This window comes from Macrobrachium nipponense, chromosome 40 (genome assembly GCF_015104395.2).
Source record: "Macrobrachium nipponense isolate FS-2020 chromosome 40, ASM1510439v2, whole genome shotgun sequence".
Taxonomy (NCBI): Eukaryota; Metazoa; Arthropoda; class Malacostraca; order Decapoda; family Palaemonidae; genus Macrobrachium; species Macrobrachium nipponense.
Genome location: NC_061101.1, coordinates 55668905 through 55686329, shown reverse-complemented (window position 1 = coordinate 55686329; position 17425 = coordinate 55668905). Strand labels below are relative to the sequence as shown.

The 17425-nt window shown below is 46.2% G+C and overlaps 1 protein-coding gene across 1 annotated transcript in view; it reads left to right on the top strand.

Annotated features, from left to right (window-relative positions):
* The first annotated feature begins 10516 nt into the window (after positions 1-10516).
* Positions 10517-17425, top strand: part of LOC135212165 (putative nuclease HARBI1) — a 65493-nt gene continuing 58584 nt past the window's right edge. The window contains exon 1 of the transcript XR_010313828.1: positions 10517-10640. The gene's annotated coding sequence lies outside the window, so the exon portion shown is untranslated. The remainder of the gene's footprint in view (positions 10641-17425) is intronic.

Here is a 17425-nt window from a genome sequence, read left to right as displayed (position 1 = left end):
GTTGGTGGGCATCTTTTCAAAATCTCCTCTTCAGAAAATTCATACAAATCTTTGCAATAAATAAAACTTTTGAATGATTAAAAGATTTATGGGAGGAAATTTTATGAATAACGTCATAAGGAGATGATTTAAAGGCTCCTAGCATTACTGACTGAGATTCATCAACTGCCTTAATTAGTATATTTCGGCCGAATATTTTTAGGTTTCCTTTTGGGATGGGTCCTACTTTTCTTTCCAGGCATTCATAGCCCTTAAAGTAATTATTACAGCCTTCTCTGTATGAAGCTACATACCATACTGGTTCTGGAATAGTTCTAGGAACCGAATCCTCCTCTTCAAACAGGGCCGTGAATTTAGGGACAAAGTCTCATTCAGAATTTTCATAGTTTTTGATGTTATAAAGTTTCCCCTGGCAGGAAAGACTGGTGATTTCTTTATTATTTATATGAGAAAGGGCACTTTGGGCTTGAGTATGATTATTGTAAATGACGTACGCTTCGAAATTTTTCTTGCCATTCTTAAGTTTCATCCTTATTCTTTCAGTGATTCCAAATTGTTTTAACAATTGGAAAAGCTGTTCGTAATCTATATCTCTTGATATATCAGAGCAGTACAGTACTCTTAAATTAACATTTTTACCACCAGTACTTTTATCCCCCTGGCGGCGTCCCGGGGAAGAAGGAAGGAAAGCTTCCAGTGTTTGGATCCTGGAAACAGTATTTAGAGCCACATTCAAATTCGCGCCTTCGTTCTGCAACAGTGTCGGGGAAGAGTCATTTGGCCCGGGGATAGGGGTACTTAATTCGTTATTCATTTAAAAAACAAACAAACAAACAAAAAATAGCTGCCTGAAAATCTCTGAGAGAGGCCAAGAACTCTTCATGAGGCTCACTCCTCTACCAATGACACCAGTGAGAACTGACTCCCAAATGTCCACTCCCTACCCTACCACGAAAGGGATGGCACCAACATCATGAGAATGGCTCAAGTGTAAGCTAAACCCGCTTGATGGGACTGAGAACAAAACAAAAGAATGCAATCATCCCCATCCTCATCATGTTTGTGGGCAAACCGGAAAGAATGCCGAGAGTTCTATTTCTTGAACCAGTCCATCCCGGAATCCATGGACCGACTCTAAGGAATAGTTCCGTCATTGAATTATCAACATGCTAGCAGGCTAGTAAGTTGATAAATCTCAGATCCAAACATTATCGAGTGGCTGACAAGACCACCACAGCTCTCACAATTGGCTTCGAAAGTGAGCACCAATTCAAGCACCAGCACCTCCTCATCAATGATCAAGACAGTGAAAAGGAGAGATGTAGAGGTGGGACAGGAAGGCGTGATAAAGGTGAAAGGGGTTGAGTAAAAGATCAAAAGGTGCAACATGAGGAAAACCAAGCATTTGCACTATAGAATAATTAGTAAGAGATGTTGGACAGTAGGATCATAGAAAGTTAGGTGAAAATGTGGATATAGAGGAAGAAGCAAAGAGATGAGGTAAACAGAAGGAAAGGGGACTGTTACTTAGTTGAGCCAAATGCAGGTGTCCAAGGCTAGGAGAGACTCCCTCCTAAGAGGAACAGCCTCCAGCATCAGACACCCGCATCTGGCCCCTAAGCCCTCTCTCGACAACAACGAGACCAGTCTTGGGAGGGTAATTAATGGGTAAAGAAGACGTCTTTACAATAGGACTTACCAAACGCGAGTAGAAAATTCGTATTCAGAACACTTTAATTTAGAAGAAGGAATTCCTGAGTTGTGTTTTGTTTGCCTTGGCCATTTTATGACATCACCGCACGATTACCAAATAGAGTTAAAAATAGCTTATACGTTGATGACTGCCAAATACTATGGTACACGAGTAGCAACCTGAGACGTGCCCAAAGAGTCCTCAATACTGCCATCACAAGTATTGGGCAATTTCAGTTGGATTTCGTTTTGCAACCAATAAAACAAAAGCCATTATTTCCTATAAAGGCAAAAGGTGGCTAAAAGACCAAGAAATCAAACTCCACCTGTATAACAATGAAATTGAGTTCTGTGCAAATGTTAAATACTTAAGAATAATGTTTGATCAACGTTTAAATTGGAAAGCACACATCAAGTATATTAAAGCCAATGGCATAAAGAAGCTATCCCACTCAACATGGGAGCAGGACGTGACATCATGCTAACGTTATAGGAAATCAGTTTTATCTACGTATAATAGTGTAAGGGCAACGCTTTATCTCCAAATTTATTGTACATGTTCCTACGGTCGCATTGTTCCTACATCCATTCGAAAGAGCGTTCAGTAGGCTTACTGCTAATGTAAAAATCATTTAACATCATACTCTATACTTTTATATTTATAATCATATGTCTCCAAAGAAACACAAATTGGCTGTTGCCGACCCATTTTTACTCTCTCGCGGGTCGGACACTACACTTCTGCTCGCATGTTGTATATATGAATTTCCCTTACCTGTAATAAAGTGCTTTCGGCCGCCTCACGTCTAACGACCGAATATTTCAACTGTCACTGTAACTACCGCCTAAGCTGTAGCTTACTTTTGTTTTGCTATTTCTAAAACTGATAATATTTCGTTTTTCTTTCGTCGATCTCTTATCACTAACGATCGGCGCTTTTTTTCCATCGTCGAATAATGAAATATGGTACTTGAACTCAATAGATTTACGCGATTTTTTTTTCGTTTTTCTACGACGATAAATTTTTCGATTTCCTTACTGCCTATCTCTGACTCGCCAGGACTTGTTATTATCGATCTTTATCTTCTACTGATGGGTACCTTAGGGTTAAAAAGGGTTTGTAACCTTGCCTGTTCACCTTTCCTTTAACTTTTTAATTCATATTATTTCACTTTCATATCCCATTGAAATCACAAATAAAGGCTCACCTCATATCCTTAACTCACCTTTCCACCTGCAAATATTCAAATGACCTACGGGCTGCTCTTGAGCAAGAGCCCGTGCTGGCATAAAGCCAGCTTAATCTTAAACAACAACAACAGAAATAAAGTCAGTACACTTCTACCTGCCTCTTTGTTCACACCCTCACAACTGGTGCCCTCCCAGTTTGGACGGTGACCCAAGCGGTTTTGGCTAAGCCTTTAAGGGACCAACTACCGCCGCTCACCTTCAGAGATCTTTAGCGGACTCACACGGTGCCTCAGTTTAGATCTTTGAAAGCTCCTACTGCGGAAAGCCCAACGCCTCTAACGGACTCAAAATGGCATACCTTCCCCAGGTGTGTTTAGGCATTCCTCAAACGGTTTAATCCGCCATTTACGACTCCCGTTTCTGTGAGAGTGGACAATGGAGGCAGACAGTTCCGGACGAGCCACCCAGGCCAGCAGACAACCTGGTTCTACTGAGCAAGGGGCAATTCCGGCTCGCGGGACTCTCGGACGAGGTGCTGCAGGCTGACCTCATCATATCAGCCCTTCCAGGAGACGTATGCAAATGAATAACCTCCTGGCTGAACACACAGACCAACCCGGTCACACCCGGCGAACTCAAGACGAAACTCGTGAAAACCTATACGCCACCTCCATCCCTGAAAGAGCTGCCTGCGCCCTCGACCTCGTCACAAACCTGATGCGAGACGCAGAGCCGGAGGATGCCTGGGACATGGTGATGGGCCTCCTCCGCCTGCCTAACGTAGGCCCCGACGGGAAGAAAATGGAGATCAGCCTCGGTCGAGAAATATTCCCTCGGCAACTCGCCCTAGATGTCCGAGGACAGAGAACCGACACCTACACCCTCCCCAACGACGAGCTCAAGGAGAAAGCGAAAAAACTAACTGTGTTGACCAAGGCTGTGAAGCTCGCCGCCCCCGCCCCACCCCCCCGTCTCCCATATGCCTAGCAGCCGTGACCCCTACATTCTCTGAACTCAATACAGACGTCATATTATCCTTGTCATTATCGATTCACTTCAAGGGAGACGCCCACCAGTAACCGACTCTCACTGACGACTACAAAGTTGAACAGAAGGGAATGGTTGATGGTTGGTTGAACTGACGTGTAGACTAACCTCTCTCTCTCATACTTCAAAGATACTGTTTAGTGTGTTATTTTTCACTGTTTACCCAATGCGGTGAAAGCCATCGTTTAAGGGTATAAGCTGGAAGTTTCTCCTTGCCTTTTTATTTGGATTTGGGCATTATTCTCTCTCTCTCTCTCTCTCTGTCTATAGTTATGCTTTATAACGGCCCTCCAGGAAACTATGGTGGATATGAGCTGGCTCAATTCATTGAGTATAATAGTATTATCGATATGGAAACATTAAGGGTGGGAATCTCTTTGCAACGACCACATTTGTTCCCCACCTAAGAAGCACGTGTTTCCCTTGTGACAAGTTCAGAGATATATGAAGATATTCAAATAGGAATTAGAATTCTCTCACCATTATTGACATTGTGTTTGCCTTAAAGATAAATTCCCTCCATCGTGAATAATCAGAGCTAATTGAGTGAAGGTTAGCCACTTCAGAGAAGTCTTTGTATTTTTTTTGGTAACCTGGAATGCTTTTCCAGATTTCTGCCGCCTCGAAGTCCGTGCCCTTGTTCCAGAGTGCCACATTTGCAGTATAATAATTTACAATCGAGCCAGTTACGCTCCAGCAGTCTAACCATAATTACCACATGTAATTAATCACAGTATCTATTTGAACTTAGCACGGTTTTTAATCAGCTTTTCCACTTTAGATTTGCACTGCAAATTTCTTTGTCAATAAATTACGTTAATGTAATGTGACTGGTTTTGCAAGGCGACCGCCCATTGTTTCAGTAATTAACGGATTTCAAAAGCTGCTAGCGCTTTGTCGGAAACAACCTTCAGGAAAGTGCCTCGTACAGACCTAAACGGTCCTATTAGATCTTATGTATTAAGTAAATGGCAAGAAAGATGGACTTCTCCTCTTCTTGCCAATAATAATAAGTATAGAAATATTAGGAAAAATATACTGCTGTGGAATTCACCATTCCAGCTTGACAGACGAACAGAGGTTATTTTAATGAGATTAAGGATTGGGCACACTTATTTAACCCATCAGTTTATTTTAGAAGGAAGCAGCCCACCAGTGTGTGCTTACTGCGATGAGATACTAACAGTGGAGCACATTCTGATGGTTTGCCCCAGATATTTTAACCAAAGGGAAAGATATTTCCAGGGTAAATCCCTCTCAAATATCTTGTGAGATGAAGCAGATATTTCTGCTCTCATCTCCTTTTTAAAGTGTATAAAATTCTTCAATAACATTTAGATAATTGTGTCAATAACCGAGATGTTGTGACACCAGTTTTGAACAGACATAATCAATCAATCAATTAGATAATTATTTATATATCATACAGATTTTTAAAGACATTAAACTATTTTTAATTTATATTACGCTATTCATTTAACTTCATATTTTTATTTTATTTATTAGTCACATCTAATTAATTTTATTAATCATTTCTTTCACTAATTCATTTGCCATAAATCAACTTATTTAACCTTCATTACGGCGCTGAATGGCCCTCTTGGCCCCAGTGCCTGGGCTTTAGCCCTAAATATCATACATCCATCCAAAGTCAGATAGTGGTGTTGGGTGTGCTGTTATCCTTGGTAATACAGTAGTGCCTCAGGATACGAAATTAATCCGTTCCAAAGCGGCCTTCGTAACCTGATTTTTTTGTATCTTGGACCACGTTTTACATGTAAATTGCCTAATTTGTTCCAAGTCCTACAAAAACACCACAGTAATTTTATAATAAAGCTAAATTGACCAATAAACAATGAAATACAACAATTTGGACCATTCGATACCTAACATAACCTATACTATACCTGTAAATAAAGTGTATTAGTATACATGGTACAAGAAATACTGTACGTACATATGTAGTAAAATGTGGAACCTTACCTTTCGAGTGAGGCGATCTCCGAAAGTGGCGACAGAGGAGGAGGACAAATGGCAGAAAACATGAACACTTAACTTTACGAAACACATTAAAAAATGGCAGAAAACATTAACACTAAACTTTACGAAACATTAACACATGACAGAAAACATTAACAATTAACTTTACAAAAAACTTATAATTAAATTTCTTTTCTTTTTGTCTTTTTTTTATTTTTACATTTTTTTACTTTTTATAATTTATGTTTTTTTTTTTTTTTTTTTTTTACAAAATTTCAATTTCTTCACCAATTTCAACTTTCTGTTTTTTTGTATCACATGGAACTTCCTGTTTGCTTACTACTAAAGGCCTCTTTAAAAAATATCTATCCAAGGAAGATTGCTTCTGCCTGCTTTTCACAATGTTCCTGAAACGACTCAGGTAAACATCATCGAACTGCGCAAGCATACGACCTATGTAAGCCTTTTCGGGGTGTCTTTTCTACAAATGATTTCACTTTATGAAAAGCAGCTAGAGCATCCTTAATTTCTGCTGTTGTCATAGGGTCCTCCTCCTCGCCACTGCTAGAGAACTCTTCTTGAACAACGTTATGTTGCAAGCCTCCAACTCCCTCAGGTCATCCGTCGTAAGCTCCTCTTGGTGCTCCTCGAGAAGGTCATTGATGTCGTCCTCGTCGATGACCAGCCCCATGGACTTGCCGAGTGCAACGATCTCGTCAAGATCTGGTTGCGAAACAGTTTCAGGATTGTCAACTGTTCCTGAATCTGCACTAGCTTCGCCCACATCAAATCCCTCAAAGTCTCGGGTGGATACGGCATCAGGCCAGAGTTTCCTCCACGAAGAATTCAAGGTTCGCGTCGAAACCTCCTGCTAAGCTTGATCAATGAGTCGGATGCATATTACAATATCGAAATGCTCCTTCCAAAATTCACGCAAGGTGAGGTTTGTGGTATTGGTGATGTCGAAACATCTCTTGAAAAGATGTTTCGTATACAGCTTCTTGAAGTTCGATATCACTTGCTGGTCCATGGGCTGGAGGAGAGGGGTGGCGTTAGGCAGAAGATAAAGAACCTTGATGAAAGAATACTCCGCTAGGATATCTTCCTCTAGGCCAGGAGGGTGAGCAGGGGCATTGTCCAACAACAGCAGGCATTTCAGAGGGAGGCGTTTCTCTTCCAAGAATTTCTTCCCTGTCGGGCCGAAACACAGATTTACCCACTCAGTGAACAAAAGTCTCGTTATCCAGGCTTTCGCATTAGCCCTCCACATCACTGGAAGCTTCTCCTTTAGCACTTTGTGGGCCTTGAAGGCTCGAGGAGTCTCCGAATGATACACAAGTAGGGGCTTCACCTTGCAATCCCCACTGGCGTTCGAACAAAGTGCGAGCATAAGCCTGTCTTTCATAGGCTTATGCCCGGGTAGCTTCTTCTCTTCCTCCGTGATGTACATCCGACAAGGCATTTTTTTCCAAAAAAGGCCAGTCTCATTACAGTTGAAGACTTGGTGAGAACTGTAGCCTTCGTTGATCGTCATCTTGTCGAATGTCTTAATAAAGGCTTCAGCTGCTTTCGTGTCTGAGATGGCTGCCTCCCTGTGCCGCACCACTGAATGGATGCCAGTCTGTTTCCGGAATTTTTAAAACCACCCATGAGAAGCCTTGAAGTCTGGGGTTGGCGTCGATGTCCCTTCTCCTCTGTCATCTTCGGGCCTGGGCAATCAAATCGCCGAAAATAGCGCTGGCCTTGTGGGAGATTGCTGTCTTGGTTATCATATCGCCAGCGATTTCTTTGTCTTTTATCCAGACAAGAAGCAGCCTCTCCATCTCGTCGTGCACGAGGCTCCTCTTGTTGGACAAAATAATCACGCCCTTGGAAGGTGTAGCTGCTTTGATGGCTTCCTTCTGCTTAAGGATGGTGCCTATCGTCGACGGATTTTGGCCGTATTCCGTAACGATCATACTCAACCACATGCCAGCTTCATATTTTTTAATGATCTCCATCTTCGTCTCCATAGAAAGCATCCTCTTCTTTCCGTGAACTTCAGCAACTTTCTTGGGACCCATGACTACGTATACTGTACGTAATTAAGTTATGTAGTATATGTACTAAAGTTCTCACACAACACAATAAAGTAATACAACAAAATCACTAACGAATTTACGTTATTTAACGAAACTGTATAGAACGAATGAATTCCGTGTGCGTACGATAACGATGCTGCTACTGAGTGGCTGAAGAAGAACGCCTTTACGTAGAGCACGATGGGAGAGATCCTGACCAATAGGAGTGCAGGATCTTATGGCGGTGACTAGCAACAGGAACCAATGGGAAAGTGGGAGGATGGTGGTGAGTCTACTCAGTTGGCTGTACGCTAGTTTTAAAATTGTTATCGGTGGTCTGGGCGAATCTCGGGACTTTACAGCAACAACCTTTCGTAACCTGAACTATTTTTGTATGTAGAGCCAAAAAAATCTTCGTATTTGCTTTCGTAACTTGAATTTTTTGTAACCTGGGACTTTCGTATGTCGAGGTACCACTGTATATATATATATATATATATATATATATATATATATTATATATATATATATATATATATATATATATATAAAAGAAGCAAGGGAGACGTCTTTTGGTAATTTAGCAAAGATTTATTAGGCGATGTTTCAGGGTCCAGCCCCATCATCTCAGCTGTAAAAAGATAAGCACATAAAACATAATAAAAAGACTCGTCCTGATAGCCAACATACATCTAAAATTCACACACACAAAAAGAAGCCTACAATGCTAAGACAATTACCATTTCAAGTGAAAGGAAGAAGACGAGTGACCAAAAGAAGAATGAAAGGTCCCAAGTAAATATGGTAATGCCAGGTAAAGAGGGGTAGCTATGGTTTGGTTGTTTAATTTTGGAACTATTGTTTTTATGAAAAGCAATTCGAAGACAGCAGGCTGTTGAGGCGAAGAAGCCCATTTAATGATTTTAAAACGTTTATATTCTATATTAAATTTATATTCATTGAATGTTTGAGAATTCTGGAGAAGATAACCGGACACCTGTTCAATAACTCATACCCTTTTGACAATTAGTGCGGACTGTGAGAAGCTTACGTGAGGCCATGACATAATTTCTCAAAGAGCATTTGGGACAGGAAAATAAATAGACCACATTGGAAGTCAAAAGAGGGCTCAGTTTTTCTTTGTATCTAAATAAAGACCCTATAGTTAATGGATTTCTTATGATTAATTGGCATTTTATGGCCGGACAGTGTTCTCGTATTAAATGTTTAACTTGTTCTGCATTTTTAATGGTATGATTATTATGAGAAAATTCTGTTAATAAAGGTACTAAGTATCTATCCAAATTGTAATTTGGAGTGTCATAAGATGTTAAAATCAGTCTTAAAGGGGCACCCTCCTTATGTAACCTTAGGAAAGTCATACATTACACCATAAGAACCACCAGTGCTGCTTAAGTTTTGATACATGTTATTGTTAATAACTTCTTGATCCAAAAGATATTTAAAAAGCCTGTTGATTTTATCCTCACAATGGAAGATAGTGGCAAAGTCAGGACTACCTAAACATAATTATACCATTAAAAATGCTGAACAATTTAAAGAAAGAGTATTATCTCAAGATTTGGATCTTTTAATGGTTAGTCTTGATGTAGTCTCTCTGTTCACGAGTATCCTTGTGGAAGAAACAATCCAAATTATTTTTAACAAGATTTTTAATAGTACAGTAACACCCTGAACTTATGCGAGGTTAGATTCCAGACAGATAATGGATCCGTTACATAGGCAAAATCCACATAGTACTATTACTGTCATGATGTCGAATGTATTGCGCATGCGGTGTAATAGGGTAGCTTTTTGTCCACAAAACTACTCCTAAGTCCTAAGTGAGGCAAAGGAGGCTTTTTGTTTTGTGGGGGGAGGGGGGGGGGTGTGCTACTACATGTATTTAGCCAATCATGCCAAAATATTAAACCTACATTACCATAGGTTTTGGGGGGATTCATGCACCAAGTTGCATGTGTTATTTTTCCATGTTTGTTTTTTAACCGTGTTATATCATTTCAAGCTTTTATTCCTATTCCGTTTCTCATATTATTTCAAGCTTTTATTCCTATTTCGTTTCTCATAGTACTATTTGTTTAATGTATGCAATGATGTGTACTCACTTCATGATTTCTCCAGATATAGCTTAGGATATTGCCTTACAATTGAGGGCAGGCCCCTGATGAATTCCTAAAGGGTGGGACTAGAAGACGGTTTTAGGACTCTTCGATAACTATATCTTGGTCACTGTTGAATTTAGAAAGGTGGTTTTCTGCATAGTTACTTGAGAGAAGTTTTCTTATAGTGTACCTGAAATAGCACTGCCGTTTTCTTTCGTACACTCAGGTTCCAATGTTTTTTTGTTTTTCAAAATTAAATGTTTCCTCCTGTTTTTCTTACTTGAAGTGTATATTGAAGTACAAGTAATTTAGTATTTGGTATTTACAAGTCAACACATTTATGAGTATGAATTTAGCAACTATTTTTGCACAATGTACGTGTTATTAAGTTACTTAAGAGTTAAGTTGTTCTAATAAAAATAGTTTCACAGCAAAATATGGTGTTTCCTTGAGCCTGGCGAGTGGCGATTTCCTTATTTCCTTTACCTTCCTGCACGATCATCGATGTGGACTTAGAGAAACCCCCAGAGTAACGTCAAGTTGGACGGTATGGACGTTGTCCGGGGCTATTTCTTATGTGATTTATTCATAATTTGTCCTATTTACGTTTATGCATTATCCAACAATTACTTAAACGTTTTCCCTTATTTTTAGTTTCATATTCTTTAGTAGGTACTAGGTATACCTACCTATAGGCTAACATTTATATTACTACCTACCTACGTATATTGTATTATTCCTATTTACAAGTATTTAAATTTGCATTTAGGTAGGTTAGCTACCTTGATTTTATGCTCCCTTTAGGGGAGCGGGGGCTTTTCGCCCCGAGCGGTAGGTTAGCTAGTATGCTAACCTATCTACCTAGGTAACTAGCCTATGTGTCTTCTTAGGTTATTAGTAGTAACCTAACCTAGGATGTTAGTCTTCATTTAAAAGTTTGCTTTTCTTTAAGGTTCCTAAGTTTGCTTTTCTTTAAGGGGGGCTACGGGGCTGGAGCCCCCTGCCCCGGTCAGGTCTAGATAACACTTTGTACTAGGCTAGGTAGGTTAGCCTATGTTGGGTAATGTTGGTTAGGTTAGTATGGTAACTTGTATGTTAGTCCTCCTTTAAAAGTTTCTTAACCCTGTCCACCCGAGTGGGCGTGATCGGTGTGCTCCGGGGTTGACGGGCAAATTCTGGCGGGCTTACCTGTGAATGTTGTCCACATGGGTGAGGCGATGGAGAGGTGGGCGTGCCCGCCGATGCCAGTAGTGTTCAGTGCGTTACGATAAACATGGTGCCTACTGCAAAGAAGAAGATAGTATTGAGTAGCATGATAATTGCTTTGTGTGTGATGAAAAAGAAGAAAAAGAAGAGAATATGATGCAAAGAATGGCTCAGTAGGTAAAAGAAATGTAGGTATATGATTAACATATGTCTGCCAGGGTCAGAGCTCAAGCCATCGGGCACCACCATGGTGATTTTGCTACAAGACCCACCGGGCAGTTTGACGGTGTGCCCGTTAGAGGGGAGGTCTCCCGATCAGTCCTGGTCGTGTGGACAGGCCTTTAGGTAACATGTTTGTTCCGATACGTAATACAAACCATCGGTCCTTTAACAATAGGAAGTAGCAAGCGGCAGCTGGAACGGTCGTAAGCTTCAAACAAGGGGAGAACGGTAGTTAACTGCTTGTCCGATCGTCGCGGGAGGTAAACAAATCACTTTTGCTTTCGGCCGTGTGGAGATAGGACGTGTTCGTCATCGCTCTGCCCGCTTTTGTCGTTTGCTTTGAGTATCAGCCCTCTTTTCTGGTTTAATTGAGTGTGTATGATTGTAAGTACTTATACATTTCTTTATTCATTTGCAATATGAGTGATCAAGAAATGAAGGATTCGCCGCGCCCCCCAGTCGCCCACGTAGAGTGGTGTCCCGGGCTGGAGGGGCGTAGATGCGGCGGATTTAGATCATTCGTGGACGTGGATCCACATGAGGTTTGTACTCGTTGCCGGGGGCGAGAATGCTCCCGGAACGAGCCATGTATAACTTGTATGAATTGGTCCGAGGCGCAGTGGGTTCTGTACGAGGGCAGGAAGAGACTTAGGCCTCCAAAGAAGTCATCGGAAAGCTCTCCAGTGACTCCTTTGGTAACTGACACTTCGTCTTCTTTCCTGCCTCCCGGTCAGCCCCCACGTTTCGCGCCTTCCCCTGCGGGGGGGGGGTAGCGGAGTCCTTCTCCTCACTCGATCCGTCGAGTGTGGAGGAGGGCGCCCGCTACCCGGACGTCCAGTTGTATTCGGGGTCTTCCGTCCGCTCTGGGTGGGGTTCTTCTCCCCCCAGGCGCGAGGAAGCCCCTCTTACTAACCCGACTGTTGCTTCCGCAGATGTGCCACCAGCGAAGGACGACCTTGGACAGGTGTGGGAGTCGCTGGGACTGTAGGGAGTGCTAAGTATTCAGGGGTTGCTTCAGCGGTTGGCGGGGTCGGCAGTGGTCACTCATGGTGCGGTAACCACTACTACTACCACCATATCAACACCAGCATATGACATGCCGCCGCACCTTGTGACACGCCGCATGTAATGACGGTGACGCCTACGGCGCACAAACCCATTACTGCCGTACCAAAGAGGACAGTGCCACCGCCACCTGGTTTCTTTGTTGCCGACCCCGGACTTCCGCTGCCCTAAGAGTACCCCCCTAGACCTGCCGCCAGTGCCGAGAATGACGGTAGCTGCCGACAGGACGCCTGGCTCTCCTGTGGTTCCTGCCGTGCCTGTTGCTGTCCCTGCTGCTCCTTCCTTTTCAGATGCTGTACCTGCTGTTCCTGCTGTTCCTGGACCTGTTCCTGTCGCTCCTGCTGTTGGTGGTGCTGCTACAGTCTCAGGTTCTTCCGGACAGGTGCAGTCGGGCCCTGTTGCTTCGGCAACTGCCCCGGCTCCCTCCTGGATGGAAGACCTGACGTCTGTCCTGCGGAGCCTGGCGAAGAAGAAGAGGAAGAAGAGGAAGGTGTCGTCGTCGTCGTCTGCTGCCTCCTCTTCCCCTTCGACTTCTAAGGCTAACCAGCCGAAGAAGAAGAAGGCTGCCTCTCCCCCCCTAAGAAGACTCCTTCGGGATCTTCTAAGGGCCCGTCTCGCTCAGGCGATTCGGGGAGCTCTTCTGCTGGTCCTCCTGTTCCTTCGGGAACGGGGCCCGTCTCTTCCTCTGCAAAGAAGAAGACGACGGGGACCAGAGGTGTACCAGCCTCGGCTGGTACGTCCTCACCTGGTGTTAGCGGTCCTGCCGCTAAATCAGGTTCCGTCCTCGGCCGCTTCTCGTTCGCGAGAAGTACCGAGTGGACGCTCTTCCACGGGGAGGACCGTCCAGCCAAAGTTTTGACGCCCGAGCTCGCTCGCCGTCAAGACCGCGGCGAGGAGCAGAAGACTGGCGAGAGTCGTGCACACGACTCGCCAGGCCAGTGGACGCTCTCGAGCGACCAAACTGGCTGCTCGGGTTGACGTGACGGTTGCTGACAGCCACGGGTTGAGGCGAGGAAAGGTCCCCGCGGCCGTCGGTACCAGCCACGGCTGGTACCAGCGGCTCGACGCGCCGAGAGGACGCTGGCCGGTCTCGCCGCGACAGAGAGCCTAGCAGGTTACCTGACCGCCGCTCCCATAGGGACCGGGCGGAGACGGTAACCAGCAACAGCTCGCCTGACGCTAGAGATCAGCGTCAACGTTCTCAGCCGAGCCACTCGCCCCAGGCAAGCAGCAAGGCTAGGCCTGCTGCTCGATCGCCACCGCGGGTTGACGATCAGCAGCAGGTCTGCCTCTCCCGTACCTTCAACCTCCTCGGGCTACACTGGGAGGAGCGAGGTACCGAGGAGTGATCGCGAGAGGTGCGCCGCTCGCGATCCCGCTATGACGCCGTATGGCTCAGGCACGGTTCTAGGACTGACCAGAACATACGTGCAAGTAGTTGGAGATGACCGTCAGGGGTCTGCCGCTGTTCCTCCTTCTGAAGGAGGAGTATCACGGGATCTGTTCTTGCTGGAGGGACTGGACGGTCCTACTCCGCAAGACGCAGTCACTCCCGAGATACAGAGGAACTTTGCAGAGGTCATTAAGCTGATTCGTCAGCATAATGACCTTGCGGAAGGATCGCCGCTACCACCGGCAGAGCCCACGTCCCGGCTCGAGTCATTTTGGGGTCCTAAGAGGGAACCCAAAATGATGGTGGGGTTACCGCGATCAGAGCTTGCAGACTCAGTCCTGGATCAGGTTGAGAATCTCGTCTCAGGACGGGAGGATTCGCTGAAATCCGGACGGTCTTCTAAGCTGCTTCCTCCTCCTCTACAGCGGTCAGAGGGCGATTTTACGTGCCTTCGGAAGACCCGATACTGCCGAAACAGGTTAACCCGGAGTTAGCGAGGCTGACTCCAGGTGTGTCCCTGCAGCAGCTCCTGTCGGAGAACCTCTGGTTCCTCGCAGCAGGAGGCACTTGCCCTGGAATCTACCGCTATGGCAGCATTCCAGGCAGTCTCTTGGCTGGATTTGTGGTCCCTCACAATATCAAAGTAGCGGCCGGCTCTCGATTCTGCTCTCGAAGACGACGCTTCTTTCAGGAGACTGTGCCAGTCTGGAGGAAGAGCGACTCTATACTTACCTCGCCCATCAGACTGCTAACCTGTGGGGCAACTTGGTTCTTCGACGTAGGGACGCAGTCCTACCGAGTGACCAAGGGGGCCGGGCGGGTCGTGAGGCGGCACTCGGGCTTCGCAATGGACCAATTAGGAGTTCCCCAGCTCTCTTTCCCGGAGAGATGGTGGACGCTGCGGTGGAAAAGGCGGCGCAACTGATGACAGTGACCGCTTAGTTCACCAGGCAGTCTCGAAGGTTACTGGGCAATCTCGAGCGACTGCTGGCTAAGCCAAAGAGCTTAGCTAGCGCTTCCTCACGGCGGACGAAGACGGTTGCCACCAGTCCAAAACCCCGTGCGAAGACTCCTGCTGTTTCGACGTCTGCTAAAGGAGGCCGTAACCAGCCCTCCTTTCCCCGAGGAGGTGGTGGGAAGAAGTCGAAACGAGGAGGGAAACGCTAGGGACGGCGTTCCCCCATCACCTGCTGCCGGAAGTGGGGGGGTGCCTGGGCGAGCCATTGGGCAACTTGGCAGCGCTACGGCGCGAGAACTGGATAGTAGACGTCCTTCGGGAGGAATATCTACTACCCTTCGAGTCTCGGCCCCCCCCTCATATCCAAACCGGTCCACCTACAAACTATGTCCGGGGGATCATCAAAGGACAACGCTCTTCGACAGGAGATCAAGACCATGCTGGCGAAACGAGCTGTAGAAATCGTGGAGGACCAGCACCGGGCTTTTACAGCCGCCTCTTCCTAGTGGAGAAGGCATCGGGGGGCTGGCGTCCGGTGATAGACCTCTCTCCTGAACCGCTTCGTTCGCACGACGCGGTTCACGATGGAGTCGGCACGCTCGGTGCTCGACTCGATCAGGGGGAACGATTTCATGCTTTCAGTGGACTTGAAGGACGCGTATTTTCAAATACCCATCCTTCAGTCCTCCAGAAAGTACCTACCGCTTCATCTTCGACGGACGGGGGTGTACCCAATTCAGGGCACATTGTTTCGGTCTCTCAACCGCCCCACAGGTGTTCACGCGAGTGTTCACTCTGGTGTCAGCTTGGGCCCATTCGCACGGGATGCGTCTTCTGAGGTATCTCGACGATTGGCTAGTCCTGGCGAGCTCCTGCTCGCAGTTGCTGCAGGACAGAGATCGACTCCTCAAGTTTTGTCGCGATCTGGGGATCGTGATAAACTACGAGAAGTCCGATCTCGAACCCAAGCAGAAGATGAAGTACCTGGGTATGCTGATAGACACGGTAGCAGGGCAGGTCTTTCCCGCAGACTTGCGTATCAGCAAATTCAGGGAGGCAGCCGGCCGGTTCCTGTCTCGGCAGGCAGGAACAGGCACAAGCAGCAATGGCAAGTCGTGATCGGCCATCTGTCGTCACTCGAGAAGTTAGTCCCTCACGGGCGTCTTCACCTGCGGTCTCTCCAGTGGAGGCTAAGGGAGAGTTGGTCTCAGGCCAAGGATCCTCCTTACTTTCCCGTGGCTCTCACGGACAAGGTGAGGCAGGACCTAGCCTGGGGTGGTCGACGACAAGAACCTCTTAAGAGGAGTGCCCATACGCACTCGCCCCCCCGGAGATGCTTCTGTTCTCAGACGCATCGACCGAGGGATGGGGCGCACACCTGGAGGAGTTGCTGACTGCAGGTGTGTGGGACCATCACGAAAAGCACCTTCACATCAATGTCCTGGAACTCAAGGCGGCGTTCAAACGCTCTCGAGAATTTCAGGACCGCTGGTGGGACACTCAGTGGTGTTGATGTGGCGACAACACCACAGTAGTGGCATATGTCAACAAGCAGGGGGGGCTAGTGTCTCTTCCGCTCCATCAGTTGACGGTGCAGGTGCACGAGTGGGCCACGGCTCACTCGATAGAGCTGTCAGCACGCTACATTCCAGGCAAGAGGAATGTATAGCGGACAAGCTCAGCCGTCGGGATCAGTGATAGGGACCGAATGGTCTCTACACCAAGACGTGGCGGAAAGGCTCTTCAACCTGTGGGGGCGACCGGTCGTAGACCTGTTCGCCACCCGGCACACAACAGAAAACTTCAGGTTTTCTTTTCAGCCGTGCCGGACCCCATGGGGCAGCTGCAGAGGACGCTCTCCAACACCCCTGGGACACCTCTTCGCCTACGCCTTTCCTCCCTTCTGTCTGATTCGGAAAGTGATCAGTCGAGCGCTGGTCACTCCCACCCAATCTCAGAATGATCTGGTGGCTCCCAAACGGCCTCAAGCCGTTTGGTATACCGGACCTGCTGGCTCTTCTTGCGGACTCACCGAGAGAGCTACCCAATTGGCACAACCTTCTAGCCAGCCACACGTAGAGAAAACGGTACCACCAAAGCAGTCCAGTCAGTTCAACTTCACGGCTGGCTATTATCCACCATCTCTTGCGAACGAGAGGCTTTTTCTCGTAGCGCAGCAACAGAGATGGCTGGACACGTCCGGACAGTCCTCTGCAGCTGTGTACCAGGGGAAGTGGGCCGTCTTCTGTGGTTGGTGTCGTAGACAGGGTCTGTCTCCTCTCAGAGCCACTCTTCAGCAGGTAGCGGGATTTCCTCGTGTTTCTTCGCCGAGAGAAGCTCCTCTACCCACAGTTAAAGGATATAGAGCCCTGCTGGCTCTCGTCCTAAAACTGAGGGGACTGGACATCTTGAACTCGTTCGAGATCTCCTTTCTGCCTGATGAGGAGCTTCGAAAGGTCTTGCCCACACCCAGGGAAAAACTCAGTGC